The 26,591-nt window shown below is 49.7% G+C and overlaps 1 protein-coding gene across 1 annotated transcript in view; it reads right to left on the bottom strand.

Annotated features, from left to right (window-relative positions):
- LCA5L (lebercilin LCA5 like) overlaps positions 1–26,591 on the bottom strand; it is an 800,408-nt gene that overhangs the window by 564,475 nt on the left and 209,342 nt on the right. The window lies entirely within an intron of this gene.

Raw genomic sequence — 26,591 nt, 5'->3', positions numbered from 1 at the left:
ATTTACTGTCTCCAATTATTATTATGTAATAAAATAGCAAAATGGAAAAGGGCCATAATGGTTACTGAGCTGCAAACGGAAGCATGATTTTATATTGTCCTTACAAGTACTGACTGTTTCAAAGTTCTAAAGCATTCCTTTTTATTATTTCAATTTCAACGTTAAAATAGTTTTTACGGAGGCCACCAGGGGGCGCATAGGTGATGGCAGCCTAGGTGCCGAGCTCCCGCCGAGACTGGGCCTTTCAAGGGGATTGAGCCCCCCCCAGACCTCCCAGGCGGGACCGCGGGGCAGCTCTACAGTGGTGACCCCCCCAAGGCACCCCGGCTCAAAAGAGCGAGGCTTGAGGCCCCCGGGGACAGGAGAACGGGCCACGACGGAGCAGTGACCGAGAGGGAGGGCGCGCCCGAGTGCCCAGGGAACGGAATCGGCCCGCCGGGGAGCCTGCCCTACCCTCGGGCAGCGGAGCCCAGGTAAAGGAGAGGAGAGCCGTGGCAGGAGGGCTAGCGTGTGGACCCAGCCCGCAGCAGTCCACAGGAGGTGGACGGGACCGCAAAGTCAAGGAGGTCCACCGGCCGGGCCCACCCCCAACGGATTTCGGCGGGAAACAAGCGGAGGCGGCCCGCAGAGGTGAGGCGCTCCCACGCCAGCATCTGCCCTCCCCGGCAGTTGCACATTGGATTGGGGCCCCCGAACGAGGATCGGGTCCCACATCTCTCCCTCCTCGCCCTCGGGGACCGGACACACCCCCGGCGGAGTCAGCCGGGCGGGGGACGTGGGCGGGCAGCACCCAATTCCGGCACCCGGGTCCTGGGTCCTCCCGTCGGGCTGCGGAGCCCGGTAAAAGGAGCAGCGCGCCGAGGCAGGCGGATCCAGTGCGGAGACCCGGCCCGCAGCAGACCACAGAAGGCAGACACGGCTGCAGTGGGAAGGCGGCCCTCCCCCAACGGACCTCGGCGGGGGGCAAGAGGAAGCGGCCCGCGGATGTGAGGCACCCTGGGCCCACACCACCTCCTCCTCGATAATGGGCCGGGGACGGAGCACTCACCCGTCGGGGCGGACCCAGCGGGAGGCACGGGTGGGCAGCCCCCAGATCCGGCATCCGGGACCAGGAAACGGGCCATCTCAAGAGAAAGAGGAGGCATATCTTGGGGAAACAACCCCCGCAACTGAACACGCAGCACCCGCCAGCCAGCCGTGGCCACAGCTCGCCCTCCCCCCTCTGCAGTAGACCCTTCCCCAGCAACATAAGCCCAACGAGGCTCCGATCAGAGCGCATGAACTCCCCCCTCTGCAGTAGACCCTTCCCCAGCAACATAAGCCCAACGAGGCTCCGATCAGAGCGCATGAACTTAGACTCAACACGCTGAGGAGGCAGGACTGTGCAAACAGGTGGAGGCCCCTGGGGGCCACTCCCGGGGCGTGTGCCCGCCTGCCACCCCCCCGCCCTATGAGGCTGCAATGAGACGAGGAGAGTCCCAGGTGCGAGGCCCCCGCCCAGAGCGGGAGGGGCGAGTGCCCGCCTGAGGACCATCCCGAGGAAACCCCCTAAAGAATCCGAACAACGGCGGACCCTGCGGGGGGCACGGCAGAGGGGCGCATGAGCTGGCAGAGGACCCTACAGGAATTCCGGTACAGGGACACGGAAAGACCCAATAACAGCCCCACGGGCTCCGGCGGCATGGCTCATCCGGGTACCACGACGGATTCCACGATAGCAATGGAAAAGGGCTTCGCCTCCATTCTACAGGAAATTAGGGAAATGCGCTCAGACACTGCCCAGAAGTTCGAAAAAATGGATCAGAGGGTGGACAAAGTGGAGGATAGGCTCCTGCAAATGGAAACCAACCAGTCCTCGTCAGTAGCCCACGAAGTCCACATAGACATGAGGCTCGCGGCCCTGGAGAAAAGAGACGAGGAGAGAGCCAGGCAGATGGACAACTACGAAAACAGGGAAACGAGGAACAATCTAAGATTTTTCGGGATACCGGAGTCGGAGGGGGAAACAGAGAGGGACTTAACCCGAGTGGTGAGAGACATCATTACCCTGCTGTTTGCGGAGGAAATGACCACAGAACCAACGTTCGACCGAGTGCATAGAGCAGGAGGTAAGGCGGATTCCACTACTATACGGAGAAGGCCAAGGTCTTGGATGAAGCGAGGAAGGCGGGGGTCATAACTTACAACAACGTCCAGGTCTCCATCTTCCAGGACCTCTCCTCCTACACCCTGGCAAAGCGCAGAATGTGCCGCCTCCTAACACAGCTACTCAAGGAGAAGGGGGTGTGCTACAGGTGGGGGTACCCTTTCTCCCTGTCTTTCGAATATATGGGCCAACGAACAATGCTGACCACTGAGGAAGATATAAGAGGGGCCATACAAGATTACGTGGTGGTTTCCAACCCCCGCAGAGCCCCAATAGGCCCAGAAGCAATAGATAGGGGCGGCCTAGGCCAGTCGGGCGCTAGGAGACGGAGAACCGCCTCGCGGAAATACAAAAAGTTGAATACTCCACCGCCCGCACAGGGAGGCGAACATGGGGACCCGGAGGGCTGACTACGTGGGAATCCCGACTAGCTGCGGTGTAGGATTGGAAGTACGTGATATCACAGCAAAGACAGTCCCACTCTGAACAGCAAGTATAATGGGGGGAACTGATGGCACAAAGCCTGGGGGGAAAGTGGGGGCTCAAGGAAACGAGGGGGACAGGCTGGTGGTCCGGCCAAATGTCAGCAATGGCGGAACTAACTGGCTGGACGCCGGGTAGGGGGTAGGGGGGAGGGGGGTATTCTCAAGGTGGCAGGGGTGGTTTTTTCAGGGAACGGGGCGGGGGGAAGTTGGGGGTCAGTTTTAGGGCCCTTTTGGTGGGCGGGAGGGGATATCCAATTCATCATGATGCGAGACTAAAGAAGCGAGACAGGGGATTTGTCAGGATGTGGGCGACCGGTCGGAGAGTTGCACAGACTATGGCTGACGGTCTGCCGGCCCTAGGGGTGGGTACCTTGAATGTGCGAGGTCTGAACACCCCACAAAAAGATCCCTAGTTTTTAGAGAGTTCCGAAGGGCCAAACTAGACCTGCTCTTCTTACAGGAGACACACTGGGCTCGGGGAAAGGAACCCAAGATGAGGGGAGGAGGAATAGGCGAGATGCTCTGTGCATCGCATAGATCTAAGAAGAGGGGAGCGGCCATCTTGCTAGCGAGGAGCGCAGGCTTTGAACAAGAGGCAATACTGAGGGACCCCGAGGGTCGCTACCTACTGGTAAGAGGCTCACTACAAGGCGCCCCCTTAACTCTTGCAGTCGTATATGGTCCAAACGAGGGCCAAGCCCAGTTCTGGGAGGAAGTAAGGGACAGGCTTAAACTCTTTGTGCCCGGCAGGCTAGTGGTGGGGGGAGACTTTAATATGGTCCTAGACCCGTCCTCAAATAGAAAGCGGCTGGGACCCCCAGCCACCAGGCCGGCGGATGAGGCCATGGCGCGCAACTTCCAGAGAATTAACGCAGAGCTGGGCCTGGTGGACTCCATCCCGTCCCCTAGGTCTGACGTCCCCTCATACACGTATTACTCAGCCATTCACACCTCATTTTCTAGAATCGATTATATCCTGGTGGACGAGACACTTCGCCCATATATCTCGGGCTACAGAGTTGACTCGGTCCCCTGGACGGACCACGATATGGTCCGGATCACAATTGCAGAGGGCTGGCACACGGAGCGCAGAGGACGCTGGAAATGTAACGATGCCCTACTGGAAGACGAGGTCCTCGCGCAGGAAGTGCTAGACGCCATAACAGTTTTTTGAGCTGAACCATAATGGGGAGGTCAGCATACACACATTGTGGGATGCCTTCAAGGCGACCCTACGAGGAGTTCTTATCAAAATAGGATCCCAGAAGAAAAGGGAAAGGGAGGCCAGGGAAAAGACTCTATGGGAAAAGATAACCCAACTCCAGCCACGCGGCTCCCCGGAAAGGCCCCTTGAGCGCGACCAGGTCACCGCCCTGGAGGACTACAGACTCCAACTGAAGGACCTCCTCCTGCATAAAACAGAGAGGAGCCTCCAGATGGTGAAACAAAAATATTACGATAAGGGGGATAAGGCAGACAGTATTCTAGCCTGGAACCTGAGGGAGGTCCAACGTAACAGAATGGTGAAGGCGGTGAAGGACGCTCAGGGGACATTGGGTTATGACTCCCCCCTCATTGGGGAGGCCTTCCGTCATTACTATGAAACTTTGTACACCTCAGAATATGATGAGGGAGACTCCCTAATAGAAGACTTCCTGGGGTCCATTCAAGTCCCCGCTTTAACGAGAGAGACGTCAGAGGGGTTGGAGGGTCCGGTTAGCGAGGAGGAGATAGACAAGGTAATCAGCGGGATGAAAGTGGGGACCTCCCCGGGGGAAGATGGTTTCACGATATACTTTTACAAGAGGTTCCACTCCGCCCTGGCCCCACACCTGGCGAGGGTTTTCAATTCTGTGCTAGAGGGGGGCATTCTCCCCGACTCGATGATGGGGGCTATTATAGCAGTACTGCCCAAGGAAGGAAAGGACCCGAGGTGTGCTCCTCGTACCGGCCGATTTTGTTACTTAATACGGACGTGAAGATCCTGGCCAAAATTGTGGGAAAGCGGATGGAGGGGATAATGCCGAGGCTGGTCCACGGGGATCAAGTAGGCTTTATAAGGGGAAGGCAGGGGTCGGACAATATCCGCAAAACGATAGACCTGTTCCACTATGCGCAGGAATTGGAGCTGGACGCATGTGTCCTCTCCCTAGACTCCGAAAAAGCTTTCGACAGGGTGGAGTGGAGATACATGGAACTCCTCCTCCGAAAAATGGGTTTCGGACCTCACATCCGGAGTTGGGTGTCGGCACTCTATAGAGCCCCCACGGCAAGGGTCCAAGTGAACGGGTCGTTGTCCGGGTCCTTCCCTCTCTCACGGGGAACCAGGCAGGGTTGCCCCCTCTCCCCTTTGATATACGTCCTTACGATGGAACCATTGGCCATAGCGATCAGAGCACACCCAGGCATCAGGGGAATTAGCAGAGGAGAAATGGAATTCAAATTATCCCTATTTGCAGACGACATCCTGGCCTACATGGTGAGTCCCGCCTCCTCGCTTCCCCCCCTCTTGTCCCTGGTGGCCACCTTCGGCCGCTTCTCTGGGCTAAAAATCAATGCTACGAAATCAGTCCTGCTCCCAATGAGAGAACGAGACCCCGAGTTAGACCCGTTGGATAGGCTGGAAGGGGTTGCAGTGGGTAGGACCTCCATACGATACCTGGGACTCATACTTACCAGGGATCTGTCTAAACTAGCCCCCACCAACTATGACCCCATAATGGCAGGGATCACATTGGACCTGCGGAGATGGGGCAAGATGATCCTGTCATGGTATGGTCGTATGACAGCGGTTAAGATGAATGTCTTACCAAGGCTTCTATACCTGTTTACAGCGCTCCCCACCATTGTCCCAGAGCATACCTTTAGAGATTTACAGAACGCAGTCCGAGATTTCATCTGGCAGGGGAAAACCCAGAGGACGGGGAGGTCAACTCTGACACTGCCGAGGGAGGAGGGGGGGTTTGGGCTTCCCGACTTCCGCCTCTACGTCCGAGCAGCCCAGTTGAGGGTCCTCTTAGAACATATGAGAGAAGGGATGAGGACGTACTGGTCATACCTAGAGGATATGGACACCCATCCCTTGAAGGTCAGGGATCTCCTATGGGCCCCGCGCAAAACTATCCCGAGAAAGTTAAGAGCCCATCCAACCCTAAGAGTCCTCTGGGAAATTTGGAGGGAAGGCCCACAGACATCCCATCTCACCTCATGGCCTTCCCCGATGTCCTCCCTTTGGAGTCTCCCCCTCAACCTGGGCAATAGAGGGTTCCGGAACTCTCAGATCTGGTCAGACTTGGGGATGGAATTGGCAGGGCAGATGTTCAGGGAGGGAGAATTCCTAGCTTACGATGATCTGAGAGAATCATTTGGTCAAGGGTCCCTTTCCATCTTCGCTTCGAGTACCTTCGTCTCAAGGGCATATTGTGTGACCAAGCATGGGGCCAGAATTTGAAGAGGCAGTTGACTCCCTTTGAAAGGTTTCTGGACATGGCGACCTCGAGAAAGGGCGCGGTATCGAGCATCTACAAAATTTTGAACACCATTAACCTCCCCGGGAGACAAAGTTTCCGCCTATATTGGGAGAAATTGGCGGGGGGAACCCTTTCGGAGGACGCCTGGTCGAGGATCTTTAAGATCGCCTTCCACGGAAATTTATTCACCGCAGACATGGAGCATAATTTCAAGATACTGCAGGGGTGGCACAGGGACCCAGTGAAACTATCTAAAATGTTCCCGGGCGTATCTCCAATGTGCCCTAGGGGATGCGGCCAGAGGGGATCTAGGAAACATATATGGTGGCTTTGTCCAAGGGTCCAGGACTTTTGGGGAAGGGTTTGAGCTTGGATCGCAGAGGTTTCAGATGAACCTCTCCCCCAGGACCCGCTGTCGATGCTGCTGGGTCTTCCCCCGGAGGACATGGAAATACACAGATTTTCAAGGATGACGGAAACAATGTTGCGGACGGGGAGGGTGGCCCTGGCACAGAGGTGGAAGGGTCCGGAAACCCCCTCCAAGAAGGAATGGCAGCAGAAGGTAAAGAACATGTTCTTGATGGACAAACTCACGGCAATGGTGAACAATGACTCGGGTACTTTCCTGGCCAACTGGTACGGAGTACAGCAGTCCTGGGGATGGGACGTCCATTGACACAAAACACTCCCCCATGCCCGGGGAAGGGGGTTCGGACCTAAGCGGGGTCTGGACGGAGGGCCCACGGCCCGGGGGATCGGCAACTCTACCTCAGACAGCAAAAATTGGTCGCCTATCACATCTTCTCCTAAGCACAAGAAGGGAAGAGAACACGAACAGTCTCGCAAACCTGAAGTTCTAGTAGGATAGTAGGGGGGGGTGGGTCAGTGTTGGGGGGGGTAGAGGGAGAGGGGGGGACTTAGGGTTAAACGGGCCAGTCAATTGCATTATATGTACCACTGTGTTTGCCCGGTTTGTTATAATAAGAAAATGCTAATAAAACCAAAGTTTTTTTTTAAAAAAAATAGTTTTTACATGTGTTAAACTTCTTTGATTTGTAAGTACATGAAAAGTAAAGCCTCATCAAGTTTGATGTCTTCGTTATGCTAGGTCATCTTATGTTATATTGGATTTAATGCAACCCAAAATTACACTTTGGTATCCTCAGGGCATTTGCCGTTAGAAAATATACAGTTATTTACTGTCTCTAAATGATATATAGTAAACTAGCTAAACAGAAGAGGGGTGCATTATACCTACCAAACTACAAACAATTGCCTGATGTTTTCCTTTCCTCACAAGTAAATTCTGTTTGAAAGCTTTAATGCATTTCATTTTTATGAATTTAATTGCATTTATAAAAGTGTTTTCAAAAGCTAAACTACAACGTTAAGTTAAATAGAGCATTTTCAAGTTTGATGTCTTTTTAAGGCAAGGTCATCTCATGCCATACTGGGTTTAACGTAACCCAGAACTACACCTACGTATCTTCAGGGCACTTAAGTTAGCATTTTTTCATATAAATGTGTATATTTGTTTCAAAAGGTGATTGCAATCAAAAAGCATATATATTATTTATGAGAGTGATGTTAAACCTTTAAACTTTGCTGAATGGTCATGGAACAGAGATACTTGTAATACACCCATTAGAGAGTTGTGATGCAATTCATTGCTATACCTTAAATTATTTTGCAAATAAACATGCTCACATTGAAGCGCCAGTCTGCCAGCAATCCCCCATTCTAGGCCTTATGTGCAGGCACCCTGGTGAATGCAGTACATATCCATGCTTTCACTTTTTTCAAGCAGGACTTCTAAACAACTTGCTTTGTTGGCATGTGAAAAATGTGGCTTGATCAGAGTTCACAATACAATGAAGATTGCCCATGCTTATAGCGCAGGCCAGTCTTGATTCTAATAAAGACACGGAGGCGAGCATTATGCTTTACTTTCTTTATTGCTGCCACTTCAGCACTTAAAAACAACAAACATTTAAACTGGTATTTTCTGTTTTCTCCAGGAACTGTGAGAAAAAGTAAAAGCAATGTTTAAAAGTCAAAGTTCAAAACATTCTCCTTTTGGTACTACTAGTTCCATGATCCTCCTAGCCTCTTGTAGTCCTGAGGTTCCTCTCCTCCACCTTTCAGGTGCCTTCCCAGGGTATAAGATCCTCCAGCCACAGGTCCCTTCCTCTTTCCTTGTCCATAACAGAATTCCATGCATTAATGTCCAACTTATTGAAACAAATCCATCAGATGCTCTGGACGTCCAAGGGATCACTAGACACTCCGGCTCCACAGGACAGGTCCAACGGGACAACTCGTCTTGTCATGATCCAAGCCTGCGGCCCGTCAGTCTCTCTCAAGACGCCTTCTGTTCATCGGCTACGGGACAACACAAAAAAACACCTTGAGGGTGGGAATGCGCCAAAGTCTTTGTGCAATATGCAACTACATAACTTTCATCAAGTGTTTTGCCATTCTGGGTGGGATATAATGCTTGCCTCCGTGTCTTTAATAGAATCAAGACTGGCCTGCGCTATAAGCATGGGCAATCTTCTTTCTATGTCAAGAGAGGAGGTGAGCATTATGCTTGTTCAAAGCTTGCCACCACTCTATTTGTCATATCTGATACTGGTTTGAAATAAAACGTTTTAAACATAGACTCTGAAGACCAATCTGCTGACTTCACTATGTCTTGCAGGGAAACACCTGCTGCGAAAGCTCTAGACGCCATCGCCCCTCTAACAGAATGCGCGCCAAATAAGGACAAGTCTATCCCAGCATGACCTCTCTGACCCACTTAGCGATCGTTGCAGTGGCTACGGCATGATGAGGCTTCCTACGCGCTATAAGCAGCAGTGTTACGCCTTGCGGTCTAAGATGAGCTGTCGCCTTCTCATAATCTTTAATGCATTCTGCTACGCATATCTTTTTATTTTCCGCAAAGTAAGGGTAGGAAATGATTCTGGAATTGCTCTTTGTTATCTTCGCTATGTTAAAAGCCACCCCTTCCGGGTAAAATATTTTCCTAACTATTTCTAGGGCCTTGACGTCAGACACTCTTCGACAGGCTGCTAAACACAGCAGCATCGCTAGCTTTCCTGAAAGCTGAGAGCTGGAAAGAATGTCGTTTTCTGGCTATCTGAGGAAGAGGCGAAAGATGTCTCTGACGACCCATAAAACCGCGTATTTAGGTTCTGGCGGTTTCTTCAACTTCATCCCTCTTAGAAGTCGAATGACTGCTGGGTGCTCAGCGACTGGGCCACCTTCCACTTTGTTGTGTCCTGCTGATAACGCTGATCTATAGACCCCTACCGTTCTGTAGGTGCAGCCGTCCTGAAATCTACTTGCAAGAAAGTTGAAAACCTGTACTACAGGGGCTGAAACGGAATCCAGACTTTGTTCCGGCAACCATTGGGACCAACAGTCCCATGCGGTGCCATAGCTCCTAATGGTGGAAGGCGCCCGGGAGTCTCTGATGCAGTCTGCAGCGAGTTGAAAAATGTCTGGCAATTCCCATCTCTTCCTGAAACCCTGCAGGTGATCAAATGCAGCAAGCCTGTTTCTATTAACGGGTGATGCTGCGGGGTCAAGCGGAGAAGAAGGTCCAGCCGATGCAGAACTATCCTCGGAAAATCCGAAGAAAGTTCCATCGCTACTGGACATCATGCCTTGGACTTCCAAAATGGTAGAACCATCACAATCTCTGCATCTTCCCTGCGGGCTTTCACTAGGGCCCTCGTGAGCATGACAAATGGCAGGAAGGAATAATGCAGTGCCCCTTTCCATGGGTGTAGAAATGCATCCGTACCCGCTGCCCCCGGATCTATCCTCCAACTGAAGTACCTGCGCGTCTGCGCGTTCATTCTGGATGTAAACAGATCTGTATCTAGGGGGCCCCAAGTGTCCTGTAAATGCCTGAACACTTAAGGGTGTAGCATCCAAACGCTGGAGTCTACCAGATATCGTGAATTGCAGTCTGCTACAATGTTCTGTGCTCCTGCAAGGTACTCTGCTGCTACTGAGATTTGATGTTGGAGGCAATAGTGTCAGAAATCCTTCGCAAGCTCTGCCAGCATTCTGGATTTGGTCCCCAACAATTTGTTCACCCCCTTAACCACCTTATCTCAATACCCAGCCATTACTCCACAGTCCCATATCATGTGCCAGAATCCCGCCGGGCCTCTGCAGCACCTGGGGCACTTATCCGACAAATCGTTATTCATTGCCTGTAGCCTAACTGGGGTTACATATGTTCTATGTATGATATTAAATTTGACCAGTTGAAATCGGGCATTACGTGACACCTTCCGGACCAGTCCCCATATCTGTACCCACTCCTTTTCCCAAATCTGGTATCCCATATCCGCCTCCCATTTTTCCTTCCCCTACCGTTCCCCCTCAAGTTCCTCTTCCTGTAGGGCTTTAATAAATCTGAGAAATCTTTGCCCTGTCCCCCGTTTGGTCCAGCAGCACCCGCATCAGTGAGGTCACTTCCGGTTCCTCTGGGATTCCCTCCCATATTTCCGCTAGCCCCCGGACAACCGATCTATATGTCAGAAACAGGCCCCTTGACAGCCCGTACTTGAGACACCAATCCACAAAAGCAACTTCCCTTCCTCAAATCAATCCCCCACCTTCTCACACCCCTGTTCTCGGAGCCTCTGTATTCCTGCTCTTCCAATCGCCTGCCGTAGTTTCTGATCCATGCTCCAAGGTAAATTCCCATCATACAGCCCCCCGGGTCCTCTCGTGCGAACATACTTCTTCCATATCGCCCTCACCGCTGTAAACACAATGGACATACCCTTATTACCCATTGGATGCCACAACAGCTCTGCACCTCTCCGATGTGATGGCAGGTCCCCTATCAGCCCTTTCAAATTCTCCCCCTGACTGATCCCATGACAGCACTGATTGTAGTTGCGCTGCCACAAAATATTTCCCATAGTCTGGTAGACCCAGTCCACCTTCCTCCCTAAACCTTCGTAATACCGCTAGAGATACCCTCCTGCTCCCTGGTACCACTATAGCTCCCCCACTTTGCTGTCCAGCATTTTAAAGAAAACTATTTTCACCACATATGGTGTATTGGTGAAGAAGCAGAGCAGTCGCGGCAAGATCACCACTTTGCACAGTGCCACTCTACCCATCAGGGAGAGAGGCAAGTTCTTCCAGAATTGAACCGAATCTCCATCTTTGACAGCACCCTCCCTGTGATATGTACAAACGTCTTGTCTATTTCATGGAATACCCGTATGCCCAAATATTTAAATTACTCTGTTTCCCATTTTATCCCCAGCCTCGGTAGGTCCTCCGTTTGGCAATCCTGTAGCCCTCCCAGCGGAATAAAAACTGATATTTCTTCATTGATACGGAAGCCGGACATATGCTGGAAATTCATCAATATTTCCAGTAATTCCGGCAGGTATACCCTCGGATTTGATACATACAAAAGCATAGTGAAACTACATGCCTCAGACCCCCTTCCCCCCTTCAATCCCTGCCTCCATCATTTCCTGCTGCAGAAATGCCGCTAGGGGTCCCAAGGCCACTGCAAATAGAAATGGGGAAGCTGCACATCCCTGCCGTGTCCCCCTACCCAGTTCCCATGTCCCAGATACCCAGTTATTTCTCCTCACTATTGCCATTGGTTTGCTGTATAGCAGGCCCAACCATCTACAGATGTTTTCCCCGAATACCAATCCCCTTCATACTTGAAATAACCATTTCCACTCCAGCGAATCGAAAGCTTTCATGGCGTCAAAGGAGGCTATCGCCATGTCTTGTTCCTGTGTCTTCACTTGGTCCATGACATGATGGAGACGAGTAATATTGCCAGAGGTATTCCTATCCCCAACAAGCCCACATTGGTCTGGGTGGACCAGTTGCAGCGCTACCTCTGCCAACTTGGTTGCCAAAATTTTCCCCCAAATCTTCCCGTCAACATTTAGTAGTGATATAGGGCGATACACCATACAATCCAGCGGGTCTTTCCCTTCATTCCGTGAGCGCCAAGGTTGTAATGAGGCCCTATATTTGTTTAACCTTGTTTCCAAGTGCTGCTGTGATGTCATTGTGCTTATATGTTACATTAGCTTAATACATTAAGTCAGTTAATGGGAACAGATTGGTCTTTAATACATTGAAGAATAGAAAGAGTTTAAACAAGTTGTGTGGAGCCTGATGCACCATGTTTGAGAGCACTGTAGGTTGGCAAGAAAAGGAACCTTGCCGCCATTTGGAAAACTGTATGATCGATGTGACAAAGATAGAAGATTTGAGTTATCATATGTGTGTTAGATTTCAGTTGAAGAATCTCTTTTTTTTGTATATAGCCTTGAAGCACATACATGGTACTTAAAATATTGCTTTAAATTGTATTCTCTCTGCCATCGGTAGCCACCTAAATTGTTTCGGAGCAGGGGTTTGAAAGTGCTGTGCGGTAATCACAAAAGAATTCTGGCTACAGTATTTTGGATTAGCTGTAATTTGTATACAGATTTCTTCTGGAGACACGGATAGGCCACATTTCACTAATCCATGCATGCTGTGTGCATTTGGTTATAAAACAAACCTTAAGCACATAATTAAATAATACAATCAAACATAGCACAATAAAGTATTTTAAAAAATCTCAAAAAATCCATCAATAAAATGTCAGTAACATTTCCAAAGACGTTACAACGTAGCAATAAAATAATACATCCACCAGTTACATTCTTAAATAACCCAGAAACTATCAATTAAATCCAAATAGCAGCAGAGATTACAAAGCGTCATGTGCATAATATTAGGTCAATCATGCAAGCAAATTAATAGCATGCAATAATGACATTGGTTAAAGGGAAATTAGGAAGGTTAGCATGCACTTATTTAGAAGGGTTTGATTCTAAAAGAAAATAAGACAAAGCCTCCTTCCAAACATGAAATGCAGCAGTTGTAACCACTAGAGACTCAGCACTGTAAATGCTACTCCAAAACTGGTCAGATTCAATGAACTCACCGTTAGTTGTAAAATGTAAATAAACATTTTAAATACTGTATTCTCAATTTAGGGCATGCAGTCAAAAGATGTAGGGCAGTTTCTACAGTAAATTTGCGTAGTCGACATAGGGCCTCATTACGACCCTGGCGGTAAGGGGTTAACGCCAGCGTTAGCTGCGCCGACCCCTTACCGCCAATTACGAGGTCCCTTAGCGCCATGGCGCTTTTAACACCTGCTTTTAGCAGGTGTTAAAATCCATGGCGCTAAGGGACCATGGAGTTAATTACGCCACTGTAATTTACGGTGGCGTAATTAACGCCTTCCCCACTCCCATTATGCCCTATGGGGCAAAAATGGGAATGGGGAAGGGTAAATGGGGATTGGGGACTTACCGCCCCGCCGACCTCGGAATGGGGCGGTAAGTCCGCCAACCACCATGGCGTAAACGTAGTTTACGCCATGGTGGTAAAGTCACGGCCCAGGCGGTAACTTACCGCCTGGGTCGTAATGAGGCCCATAGTCTGCCTTTATAGGGCAATCTGTTCTAAAGAGTGTAGAATATTAAATCATAGGTAGGTGATGGTTATAGGTCATAGTACCGAATCAAAAGGATCTAATGACAAAAGGGTTGAGTCAATTCGACCGAAAAAAAGGATGGACATTTTATTTTTGGGGGAGAGGGGTCCCCCACCCAAACCCCCTTTTAAAGCTAAATTTGATTTTCTTTTCGATCCTTTGGTTTTCGGTCGAATGCACTATCACCTTTTGCATTCGATCCTTTTGTTTTCGAAAACTTTAACTGGACACCGTAGGTGATAAATCTTTGAACTTGTAGCAAACATAATTTTGAAAGATAAGTGCACATGGTCATAACACGAAAACTCTGGATACAATGGGGGTCATTATGAGATGGGCGGTAAGGGATTACCAGCACCGGTAAGGAGACCGGTGCCGGTTATCCCTTACCGTCCAATTCCGAGGTCCCTTAGCGGGAACCGTAAGGAACGTGTGGTCTGACCACACGTCCCTTACGGGTCCCGCTAAGGGACCAGGGCGCTAATAATGGGCTTGCCATTCACAAGCCCGTTATTAGCACCCTCCCCATTCCCACTGAGCCCTATGGGGGCTCAAATGGGAATGGGGAATGGTTTGTTCAATGGGGATTTATCGGTCCCGCCAGGGTCAGAATGCACCGGTAAGTCCCCATTGAACAAGACCGGACTCGGAAACGGTATGGGAGGCAGCCATAGTGCTAATAGCACCATGGTTACCGCCCATCTCGTAATGAGGCCCAATGGGGGTCATTATGAGATGGGCGGTAAGGGATTACTGGCACCGGTAAGGAGACCGGTGCCGGTAATCCCTTACCGCCCAATTCCGAGGTCCCTTAGCGGGAACCGTAAGGAACGTGTGGTCTGACCACACATCCCTTACGGGTCCCGCTAAGGGACCACAGCGCTAATAACGGGCTTGCCATTCCCAAGCCCTTTATTAGCGCCCTCCCCATTGAGCCCTATGGGAATGGGGAATGGTTTCTTCAATGGGGACTTATCGGTCCCGCCAGGGTCGGAATGCACCGGTAAGTCCCCATTGAACGAGACCGGACTCGGACATGGTATGGGAGGCAGCCATGGTGCCTCCCATCTCGTAATGTGGCCCAATATAACTGATACATATTTTTCATAGCGAGTTTAGCTATGTTGGAGACAATGTTCATGTCCCTGTTTTAAAAAATATATAATTGCAGTATTTGGAGTATCAGTCAACTGCACTAACGTGGTTTCTATTTGCGCAAAATGGGTAAAGAGCTGTGGAACGTATTTCACCTAGGAAAGGGAAGTTGCACAATAAAGAGAAGGTAAAAAAAGGCAGAAGAAATGTGAGTGTTCTAATCTGATCAAAACTGGCTTGACAGACTTTGGTAATTTGGGTTTGTAAGTAATTGTCCAACAAAATGCCACGATTATGCACTTCTGTAGCTGGTCAATGAGCAGGTACCAGAATTGACAGCCAGCCAGTAAGTCCTAGGTGAGCTACACAAAAAATCCTCCCTTTTTGATGTCTTACATTTTAGCCTGGTAGCTACCATCTAATTGCACACATCAGTCTGCAAACCAGTCTGGAAAGGAGTTTTTGTTATTTTTATCCAGTCACAGTCGAATTTGTGTAACGTCGGTGTATATGCTGATTTATATCACATGGTTGTGGAGCAGTTGGAGGAGGGGTTGCACATATAGATTTAGTAACAAGCACAGCCAAAGGCATTATGGGCCTCATTACAAGTTTGCCGGTCCGGAAACAAGTCTGACCCTACTGGGCGCAGCAGCCATGGTAGGCAGACCCTTCACGGAAGCGCCAGCACAACTAACAACATTGCCAGCGCCTCCAAGTCCCCACTCCCACTTAGTCCTACAGGACTCTGGAATGGGCACTTACATTTTACCGGCGCCTGACTTCCCGGGTCACCGGACTTGTAATCTCCCGGTGGCACCGCTAATATTTTACGATTCCGGCTGGGTTACTCGGACTCGTAATGAGGCCCAATGTCTTGTTTTTACATGCTGTAATGCCTATTATGAAGATAAACTTCCACTGTTGCCCATGGCCTCATAAACGGGAGACACTGTTTGTTTGTTTGTTTGTTTGTTTGTTTATTTTATTTGTATAGCGCTCCAGACCCAGGGGTATATGGGCGCTCAAGGATATGGTTACAGGCATAGGTGAATCCATTGGAATATTTGTACAGCATTTATACAATTTACAAAAATACAGTTAATGCAGATAGCAAACAGACAATATGATATGTCGCTAAACATTTATGTAGGTACACCGAGATACAGGAGCTGTAGAAGCTAGTATCAATAGATACAGGGTGGTGGTGGGTGAGTGCTGGTATGTGTGTGAGGTGTCCCGAAGGACCTAAGGTGGTGTTAGTATTTATTTAGTAGCCAGGTGATGACCTGAGTTCTGAAAGGTTGGAAGGTGGGGATGGATTTGATGTTCAGTGGAAGTGTATTCCAGAGTTGGGCGGCTAGAAACGGGAAACTCGTTCCGCCGGCTCTTTTTAGGGTATATTTGGGCACCACCAGGCATAGTGTGTTGGTGGATCTGGTGATTCTGGTAGCAGGTTTCAAGGTGAATTTATTGGTTAGATAAGGAGGGGCAAGGTGATTTAGGGCTTTGTAGGTGAGGCAAATAGTTTTTAGATCGATTTTTTGTTGGATAGAGAGCCATTTACATGATTTTCTAATAGCAGAGATATGTTCTCTCCTAGGAATATTAAGAGCAGCTCGGAGTGCGTTGTTTTGGAGGACTTGCAATTTGTTGATTACAGATTTGTTTGCGCCTACTTATAAGCTGTTGCAGTAGTCCAGTTTAGACTGCATAAGTGCTCTGGCTAATGTGAGGCAACTGTTAGTGGCTAGCAGAGGTCTACAGGCCCTGATCAGCTTACCTGTGCAAGCAGTGGCTGAGGCGGTCATGTTGATTTGTTTGGAGAGGTTAGTGTTGGTGTCTAGATAGAAACCGAGGGTTTTTACACTTTTCGCGATAGGAATAGTGTTTCCGTCAATAATGAAGCTAGTATAGCTGGGGCTGAGCTTCTGGATGGTGTTAGGGGATCCGACAAGGAGCAGTTCAGTCTGGTCATCATTCAGGCGAAGGCCATGTGTGGCCATCCATGCCTGAATGATGGAGAAGACTTTGTTGATCCGGCTGACGTCCGAATTGCAGTTACCGGATAGAGTTAGGAGTATCTGGGTGTCATCTGCATAGTTGGTATAAGTGACACCCAGATGGTCCAGCTTGTCGAATAGAGGCTTTGTAAATATGTTATACAAAGTAGGCGAAACACAAGAACCTTGTGGGACACCACAGGTGATGGGAATCGGGTCGGCCGCTGCTAACAGTGAGAAGACACGCATTGGTCCTGTTAGCAAGGAAGGATTGGATCCAAGTGACCGCAGAGTGGGAGATATGTGCTGCCGATGACAGGTGGCTGCATAGGATTTAATGGTCAACTAAGTCAAAGGCAGCGGAGAGGTCTAGGAGAAGAAGGATGGCAGCCCTACCTTTATCTTTGAGTTCGTCGATCTGGCTTTTGAGATCAACAAGGGCCGTTTCTGTTCCATGTTGAGGACGAAAGCCAGACTAACGAATTCCTAATAATTGGTTTGTCTCAAGGTAATCTTGAATTTGTACGTAGGCCACTCCACTCTATCAAGGATTTTTAGTAAGAACGGGATGGTGGTGATAGGTCTATAGTTGGTAGGTATAGATGGGTGGAGTGTTTTTTTTTTTTAACAGTGGTAGAACCCATGATTGTTTCAAATTGTTTGGGACAGCGTTACTAGTGAATGACAGGTTTATTAGTTTGGTAATTAAAGGGGATAGATCCCTAGCTGCGTCTTTTATAATCTGAGCGGGGCAGCTGTCCCCCTTACAGTTCGAAGGTTTCAAGGAGGCTATAATTCTTTGTACTTCAGGTATAGTTACCTTTTTGAATGTGAAGTCTGAGCTAATAGCTGTGGGCAATGGTGAGGTTGGACTAGAGGTTGAGCCATAAGTGAGTTGTTGTCGTTTATTTTCAATTTTGGTTTGGAGTCCCGTGATTTTGTTGGCGAGGGCATTCTGGATACCTGTGCACCAAGGTGTATCCTTAGTACAGGTATCTGTAGAGGGATTAGGGTTTTCTAATTCCTTTGTTAAATAGTTCTCTCGTGCTAGAGCCTGCCTGAGTTATCCTGGAGTTGATTCTTTTTTGGCTTGTATAATCTCTTTTTTGTAGAGAGTGGTAATATTAGTAAGATTAGTTCTATTTTCTAATGAGGGAACTGTTTTCCACAGTGTTTCAAGTTTAATTTTTTGTTGTTTGAGTAGTTTGAGCTCAGGGGTGTACCAAGAGTTCAGGTGAGTTTCCGGTTTCCCTTTGCGTATTTTCAGTGGGGCAATGATGTTGATAGCTTTAGACATGGATTCGTTGTAGGTATTGACCAACAGGTTCAAGTCGGCTGTGGCTAGTAGAGCGTTCAGAGAGGGGACTACCAAGGGTACTAGGGCTTCAACTGTAATGTTACTCTTGTTCCTAGTTGGGCAGGCCGGTGCAATAAAAGACTTTTTGGGCACTAGGTTGTTGATATTGATATCTAGCGAAAGGAGGTGGTGATCCGTCCAGACGAGAGGTAGGGGGTCCTTAAGGGTGATATTGCAATTAAGAGCAGCTACCCAGTCGAGAGTCCTGCCTTTCGAGTGAGTGGGTTGGGAGCAGAGTTGTAAGAGGCCATGCTCAGTTAGTGCAGTAGCCAGTGAAGTAGCTGGGGTGTCATGAGGGTCATTAAACACAAGATTGAAATCCCCAAGGATGATAATTTGAGCTGAGGGTTTGGAGCTTTCGGGATGTGATATCTTCTTCAAATGAACCAGGCGGACCTGGGGGCCTGTCTATTAGATGCATCGTAATTGTGCTCTTAGGGGATGTTTGCAGTTTGACTGTGAGATGCTCACATGATTTTAGCGGAGAAGAGGTGGCTAGTCTAATGTCAAGCAAGGATTTAAAGATGATAGCTACGCCACGTCACCTCCTCGAGCGTTAGGTCTATCGGTTCTGAGGATGTCATAATTATCAGGGATAGCTAAGGTAATAGATGGTCCCGCAGCGTCATGTAGCCAGGTTTCAGTCACAGCAAGGAAGTCCAGGTTGTTGGTCAGGATGATGTCGGCAGTCTCTATGGAGTGGGCGACTCGGGATCTAACGTTTAGAAGTGCTCCTTTTAGCGGGAGTAGGTTAGAGTTGTTAGAAACTGCATTCAGGTTGTTGGTCTTGTTGGGCGGTTGTGGTTTAAGATGTGCACAACTGTACAACACTCTTGCCCCACCCAGATAACAATGCTGATATATGATACCAAAGCTATGAACAAAATTCCAAATGCAAAAAATTGGAGTTATTTTTAAATTATTTCAATTCTTTTTTTTTAACATAACTTTTTATTTCAATTTTTAAACATAACATAACAACAACAATTATACCCCGCCCCCCACCCCCTTCCATGCTTCCCACATCTGGTCCAGCGGAGTTCCGCAGGTGAAGAGAGTCTTCCTGAGGCACTCTGATCCTCAGTGTTGGGGGACAATTGCTGTGCATACCCCTGTAGGTCGGGCCACGGGAAATCCCTCGCCATTTTTACTCCATCTGGGGCTGACCTACTAAGCAGAGGAGGCACATTTTCCTTGGGCACCAGGCTCCCCTTGAACCTGCTTGTAAAAAGTCCAGGACCCTTGACCAGTGCGATGAGCTTGGTGTTCTCCCTGGAGGGAATATGTGAGCCATTCTAGGGCTGCGAAGTTCGAGATTCTCCCTACCCATTCATGTTGCATCGGGGGGGTGCTTGGACTTCCATTTTTAGGCCAACGCTAGAGCCACTGCCATCATAAAGATGACGTATACTTTGCGATCAGCTTTCTAGGGCACATCCTCCAAGACTCATCAAGGCCTATCAGTGCCAAGCCACTATTGCCTCCACCCCCAGCACTTGAACTATTGCCTCTTGTATACCCCCCAGTATTCAGCGATTGTGGGGCAGTCCCATCATATGTGGCTCCACGTCCCCTCCATCCCACAGTTTCGGCAACATGTTTTAGATTCCTCCGGGTACATTTTGTGGAGTCTCGTTGGTGTTAAGTGCCACTGAAAGAGCATCTTTCTTTAACCATATCTCTTGTATTTTGAGGGATCTCGTGAGTTTGGGGATGTTTGAACATATTTTTTTCCCCCTCGATCTCCTCTATTGTGTGCCCCGGGGGCAGCTCCCATCTTTTCATGTAAGGTCTTTGAGTCCTTGGGTTCTCTCCTGATTTTATTTGCACATATATTGATGCTACCACCCGCCTGTCTCTGGGATCCGTGGTCAGATCTTTTTCAAAGGGGGTTCATTGGCGTGTCCCTGCTTCTTTCATGGTGGGGTGGTGGAGCCAGTGCCTTATTTGCGTGTAGCTGCTGGGGGAAGGGGATATCGCTCCCCTTACCCCAGAGCGAAGTCTAATTTACATTGGTTAAATTGTTTCACCTGGGTCCCCTCGAACATGTCTCTGATCTTTTGACAGCCCCCTTCCTGCCATTTGGTAAACGTGGAGGTTTTACACCCCGGGGTGAATTGTGGGTTGCCGAATATCGGCGTGAATGGGGATGGATAGGAGGTGATGTGTGCCTGCTTTATGGCCTCATTCCACGAGTCTCCCACCAGGGAGAGAATTGTGCTGCTGTACATTTGGGCTGGTCTATCCACCTTGGGTTTCTAGAGTATCCCCTCCAGATTTTCCCCGGCTACTGCTCTATACATCGGCTTCCAGATCTTATCCCGATCATCTTTCTGCCAATCCTGTACAACTCTAATCTGGGCTGCCAAATAATAGGCCTTAAAATCTGGTTCCCCAAGCCCTCCTATAGATGTGGGCATCTTCATCACCCTGGTGGCTACCCTCTGTGTTCTATTCTTCCAGACAAATCTGCTGGTCATTTTGTGGATAGTCCTGAATAGGGCAGGTGGTACATTGACTGGGAGGGCCGAAAAGAAATATAGCAACTGGGGGTGTATAACCATTTTTAGGACATTTTTTCGCGCCAGCCATGTTATGGACAAGGGACCCCAGTCTATCAGCTTACTCGTGAGCTTTTCTAACAAGGGCAGTTAGTTTGCTTGATACAACTCCTCTGTGGATTTGGCTAGCTTGATTCCCAAATAGATTATGGCCTGTGCCACCAATCTGTAAGGGGAGCACTTTTTGAGTTCCTGTATTACTACCTTCGGGAGAGTGAGATAGAGAATCTCTGATTTATGTACCCCCCAAATTGTTTGAGTTCGTTTTCTATTGCCCCCAATGAGAGTTCTGATTGGGTGACTGTTAGGAGCATATCATCAGCGAAGGCTGCAATTTTGTGTGATGTTCCCCAAAAGGACATTCCCACAATTTCTTTGTTAGCTCTCACCGCTGCCAAGAGGGGTACTAAATGTATTGCATAGAGTATGGGTGACAGAGGGCACCCTTGTTTTGTACCCCGCTACACTGCTACTGGTTCTGAGACCTGGCAGTTTATGGACAGTCGGAGGAGGGGATGCTAGTAATTGGCCCTTACCATGTCCATGAATTTGTTTCCAAAGCCCATCTTTTCCATGGTTGCGAACAGAAATCCCTACTCCAACCTGTCAAAGGCTTTCTCAGTGACTAGGGCCATGAGGAGGGCGGGATTCCTTTCTTGTGCGCTTTTTTGATTAACTGCACAATTCTTCCAATGCTGTCGCCGGTTTGGCGTCCCCTGACAAACCCCGATTGATCTGGCTGGAATATGCAGAGGAGAATTTGGTCGAGTCTAGTTGCTAGAATTTTCGTATGAATCTTGGCGTCTACGTTGATCAGGGCGATTGGGCGTCACGATCCACAGTCTGTGGGATCCTTCCCTTTCTTGGGGATAAGGACCACCTTTGCCTCTTCCGATGGCCCGAGCTAAGCAAAATTGGTTGAACAAATTGGTCAGGTGGGGTATTAACGTTTCCCTATGGGTCTTGTAGAACTCAAAGGTGATGCCGTCTGGTCCTGGGGTTTTATTAACGGGCAGGGCTTTTATTGCTTCCCGGATTTCATTGCAGGTTATATCCTGCTACAGGGCATCCCTTTCTTCCTCCGCTTGTCACACCAGATCAATCTTTCCTTGATAGAGTTCCTGTAGCGATGGTGAAGGGTAGTCTGAACTGTAGAGCTTAGAGTAACACCTGACAAACTCTCACTCAATGTGCTTACTATTAGAACTAACCTTGTCCCCGTCAACTTTTATTTTCAGGATAGTTTTATCCTTTTCCTCCCTCCTCAGTAGCCTGGCCAATAATCTGTCCGATTTGTTTGCTTTTATGTAATATTTTTGCTTCACAGATAGGAGGGTGCGTTTCGCCACCCTCGTTTGTGTTAGGTCTAATTGGCCCTTTGTAGCCCTGTACTCTCTCTTAGTGTCCGCACTCGGGGTCGTCCCCATACGGGACATTATCTCTTTCAGTTTAGCCCCTAGTAGCATCTACTCCAGCTTCAATTCGCTATCCCTCCTTGCTTTGATGGTGATAATCTGCCCCTTATTGTTGCCTTGAAGGCGTCCCATCTAATCTGTGGGCTCGTTTCTTCGGTCTTGTTGGTCTCAAAAAAGGACACTATCCCTTCCGTGACCTCTTGAGTCAGGTTCTCATCTCTGAACAGGGATGCTGGATATTGCCACTTCCATAGACCCCCGGGTGTCGGTTCCTTTTTAGGTTTACTATTATGGGCATGTGGTCATACTGTATTATTGTATCCACCGAGATCACCCGTGTGATACCCATACGTAGTTTACCCTGTAGTGCATGCAGTGGACATGGGAGTAGAAAGTATAGCCCTCTTGGTGGCCCTCTAACTCCCTCCACGCGTCCACCAGGGCCAGGTCTTGTATTTTCCATCTGTGCGTCCCCACTGGTTTCCCTCGTGCCCCTAGACCTCTGTTGCTTCTATCCCTAGTGGGGTCCCGCGCTAAGCTGAAGTCCCCTGTTACAATAATGTTTTTTTTGTGCAAATTTCTCAAGTCTGCTTAATGCCTTTTTGGATCAATGCGTCCTGTCCCGAGTTGGGGGTGTATAATGTTGCTACTGTGTAGACTTCCCCCCATCCCCGTCAGAGCTACTGCTGGGTATCTCCCCTGATCATCACTATCGTTCCCGGTCGGCATCAAGTCCAGCACGTCTTTCAGGGCCAGGAGAACGCCCCCTTTCTTATTGGGTTGCGGCAATTGAAAAAGTCGGGTGTACTCCCAAAACCTAATTCTGACTCTGTCTCGGGAGTGGACATGAGTTTCTTGTAGGGTTACTATGTTGTGGCTTTCCCGTCTTAGGTATCTCTCTATTCTTTTCTTTTTGAGTGGTGAGTTTAGACCATTGACATTTAGGGATAGAGGTTTGTTACTAGTGACCATCATCATGCAGGCGTTACTTTTTTAATAGTTGTCTGACTTTCGGGTCTCGCCTCTGGGGCCTCCCCTTTGATCCCTCCTCCCTCCCCCTCTCTGCCCCCTCTGCCTTGATCCCTCCAAACTTCACAGACCCTCCTCTGCCCCCGATACCCTCCCCCTCCCTTGTGTTGAAGCCATGACTGAACCCAGAACTATCCTTCGCGAGTACGCCAGAACCCATTCCAAGGATCCCTCTCCCCTTCCCTCCCCACGGGGCTTTAGGTAGACCCTCTTGTCTTGTGCCCTCCCCAGGCGATATGTGCTGATGTGGGCCCCTACGAAAAAGTGCATGTTCACTCAGGGATCCCCGTATGAGGCTAGTCAGAGTCCTGAGGTTTTCCCACGGCGGGGCCTTTGAGGAGTGGCTAATAACCGCCTTCTTGGGTCTTTTGGATCTCACTGTAGACCGTTCCCAGGGTCTGCGGGTTGTTTTGTTGGGCCTCTGATGGGCGGCCTTGCGTCTGGTGTTCGTCTTCGATCCCCAGGAGGCTAGCTCCTTCTTCGTATGATTTTATCCTATGTTGCTTCCCTTGCCAGTCGAAGAGCACGCCAAATGGGAACGTCCATCTGCATCAGACCTCTCGGTCTCTCAGAAACGCCAGGATTTGGGCCATTTTCTTCCTCTTGATGAGGGTTGATTGGTAGAGGAAGATTTCTGTTCCGTTGTAAGTAAACTGCTTCGCTTTCCTTGCCTTGAGGAGTATTGTTTCTTTGGTTGTGTAGTCCTGGATGGCTACCAGGACATCCCGCGGTCTTGCCCATGGTTCTTGTCTGCTGGCACCAACTCTATGGATCCTGTCAAAATTTATCTCCAGGTTAGCGTTGGGTTACAAAAGTCCCACAAAGCTGGTTTTGACTACTTCTGCTAGATCTTTGTCCTGTGTGTCCCCCGTGAGACATTTGATGCAGATATTGGACCCCCGGACCTATTTTCTATGACCTCCGCCTGCAATTCGAGATTATGGCCCTCATTCCGAGATTGGTGGTAAATTCCATCCATTACCGTCATGGTGCAAATAGCGTGTCCGAGCTGGTGATAGACCGCTAAAAGTGCACTATTACGAGTTTGCGTGCATGAGCTTTGCGCCATGCCGGTAATTAACATAGCACCATGCCGCAAAAACAGACGAGAAACCCCCTACCGGCATGAACCGCACCATAGCCAACACTACCGCCTTAGAGCAACGCGGCATTAGTGGTTACCGTAAATAGCGGTCACCGTTATTTACAGTCACCGTTAAAATGCAGAACCGGAAACAGCGTCATTGCACAGGAACTGGAAGGGGTACGGCGGCCATCATTAAAAACCCAATCCATTGTCATCCTCACCAGACAGGACCTCTGGCACACTTTCGACATACCGGAAAGATACCATTATGAACGAGAAATGCCCAAAGCGCCAAAAAAGGGAGCTGCCCGCCTCTGAAAGGAGCGGTTCAGCCCTGACGAACTCCAAATGCTGGTGGATACCCTCCACGAGCATGCTGACACTGTTTTCAGACATCTGGGCTCTAGTGGCGCAGAAGGTGAGCGCCGTGGGCAACACCCCCGCACCACAAAGGATTGCAGAAAAAGGTGGGACGACCTGCGGCTAAGGGTGCGGAGCATCCTCTCTGGTAATAGAAGCCTCGACAGGAGGAGGCCCAGGTTCGCCCATGAAACTAATGCCGTGGGAGGAGACATGTGCGGCCATGATAGGCCCGAAGCCATCGAAGGGGTTGGAGAAATGGAGTACGGGGCAACGTCATCCGCTGATGGAGGTGAGTGTCCAAAGTCAATACTGCCAACGCCAATGTTATGAAAGTCACTGCTAAGGTCTGGCCAAGTAGTCACGGCATGGTCAGCCACACCCCCCCCTTTTAAATCATGCCGAAGCAAGTGAGACCCAGGCTAGTGCCAGGTGCGAGGCCGTAACCTATATGACACATACCACACAAAATGGCCCATTTCGTGAGGCACACAGGGCAGTTGATTTAGACAGTGTGCATGTGAGCCAGCACAGTACCCGGCCAACATGAGTGACACAGACATATGCATGCATTTACCACCCAAGTATTGAATAATGTGCCGTTCCCCACCCAAATGCCGATAACCCACAAATATCTGAATGTGCTATTTTAGCCATGTCCAAATGCTGGCTCTCAAATCATCACTCATGCCGTCCCTCTCTTCCACCCCCACAGGCAGTGAGCATGACAGGGAGGAGCAGGAGAGCAACCGGCCTAGCACCTCCAAGGGCCAAGGCAGGGGCCGCCGTCTCCCTGCGAGGAAGAGAACACCTGGAGGCACACCACCGGCTCCAGCGAGGCCCGTGGAGGGTGCACCAGCCCCACCCCAGCCTGCACTGGCGGCAGACACATGCCCTACACCGCGGTCTGAGGAGTCGAGTGTGGCTGGGGAGGTGGCAGCCACGGCCCCCCTCGATGTTGCCGAAAGACCCATTTCCATCTGTGGAACGTCCACACCCCTGATGCCCAAACCAACCCCCAGGTCTCCTATAGTGACTCGGGTGAGACCGACACACCTAAGCTATCTGGGCAAGGAGCAACACAGGGACATGCCAGTCCTGTGGCCAGTTTCCTTGCGGAAGCCCCGGAAACACATGTGAGCCTGATCCCCAGCAGGGCCACAACATCAGCCATTGATGCACAGCGGACTGAACAGCTCACAGGCCTGATCACTGACTTCATGCAGGACAATTGGCAGGCCAGGGAGGAGTGGCGGGATGAACTGAGGGCACTGGGCCAGGCATAACAGACAGCACGAACCAGCTCTGTGAGGTTCTTGGCCGGATAGCAGATGCTCTGATGGCTGCACATCCTGCACAACAGCCCCAGCATGAGGACACCCCCTCAACTAGCAACTCAACCCAGACCAGCCCGCTCCATCGGTCCCTCTGTGCGATGCGCCGCCAGGACATGCCTCCCCCTGGCTCTGGGAGCGCACAGTGACAATACTGCCATCCACATGTGGGCTATGTGGACCCTATGGGACTAGTGTGGGGTTTTTGTGGTGGGATGGGGAGGGGGGGTGAGGGTGTGTTTAGGAGTTGTGGTGGGAGGGGGAGAGGGGTGAGGGTGTGTTTGGGAGTTGTGGTGGGAGGGGGAAGGGGGTGAAGGGGTGTTTGAGAGTTGTGGTGGGAGGGATAGGGGGTGAGGGTGTGTTTGGGAGTTGTGGTGGGAGGGGGAGAAGGGTGAGGGTGGTGGAGGGTTTGTTTATCACATTGAAATCTTCACTTTAAATACACTGGTTGTTCATCTAAACAAAACAGGGTGGACATTCATCATTGCGCATGTGTCATTTAATATTGCACAGTGCATAGTGTACATGTATCCCCACACCCAGTGCCCGATGTATAGACATCCTCACACCATTAGGTCCAGTAGGATGGACCAGTGTTAATTAAAGTTGTTCCTTGAACCACTCAGGTCACTGTACTTTATGACTTTAAAGGAGTCTGTTCCTTTACTACTACCAGGCATTATGG

Source organism: Ambystoma mexicanum, chromosome 7p (assembly GCF_040938575.1).
Source record: "Ambystoma mexicanum isolate Mex_15411 chromosome 7p, UKY_AmexF1_1, whole genome shotgun sequence".
NCBI lineage: Eukaryota > Metazoa > Chordata > Amphibia > Caudata > Ambystomatidae > Ambystoma > Ambystoma mexicanum.
Note: the sequence above shows the minus strand (reverse complement) of the source record. Positions and strands in the feature narration are given on the sequence as shown.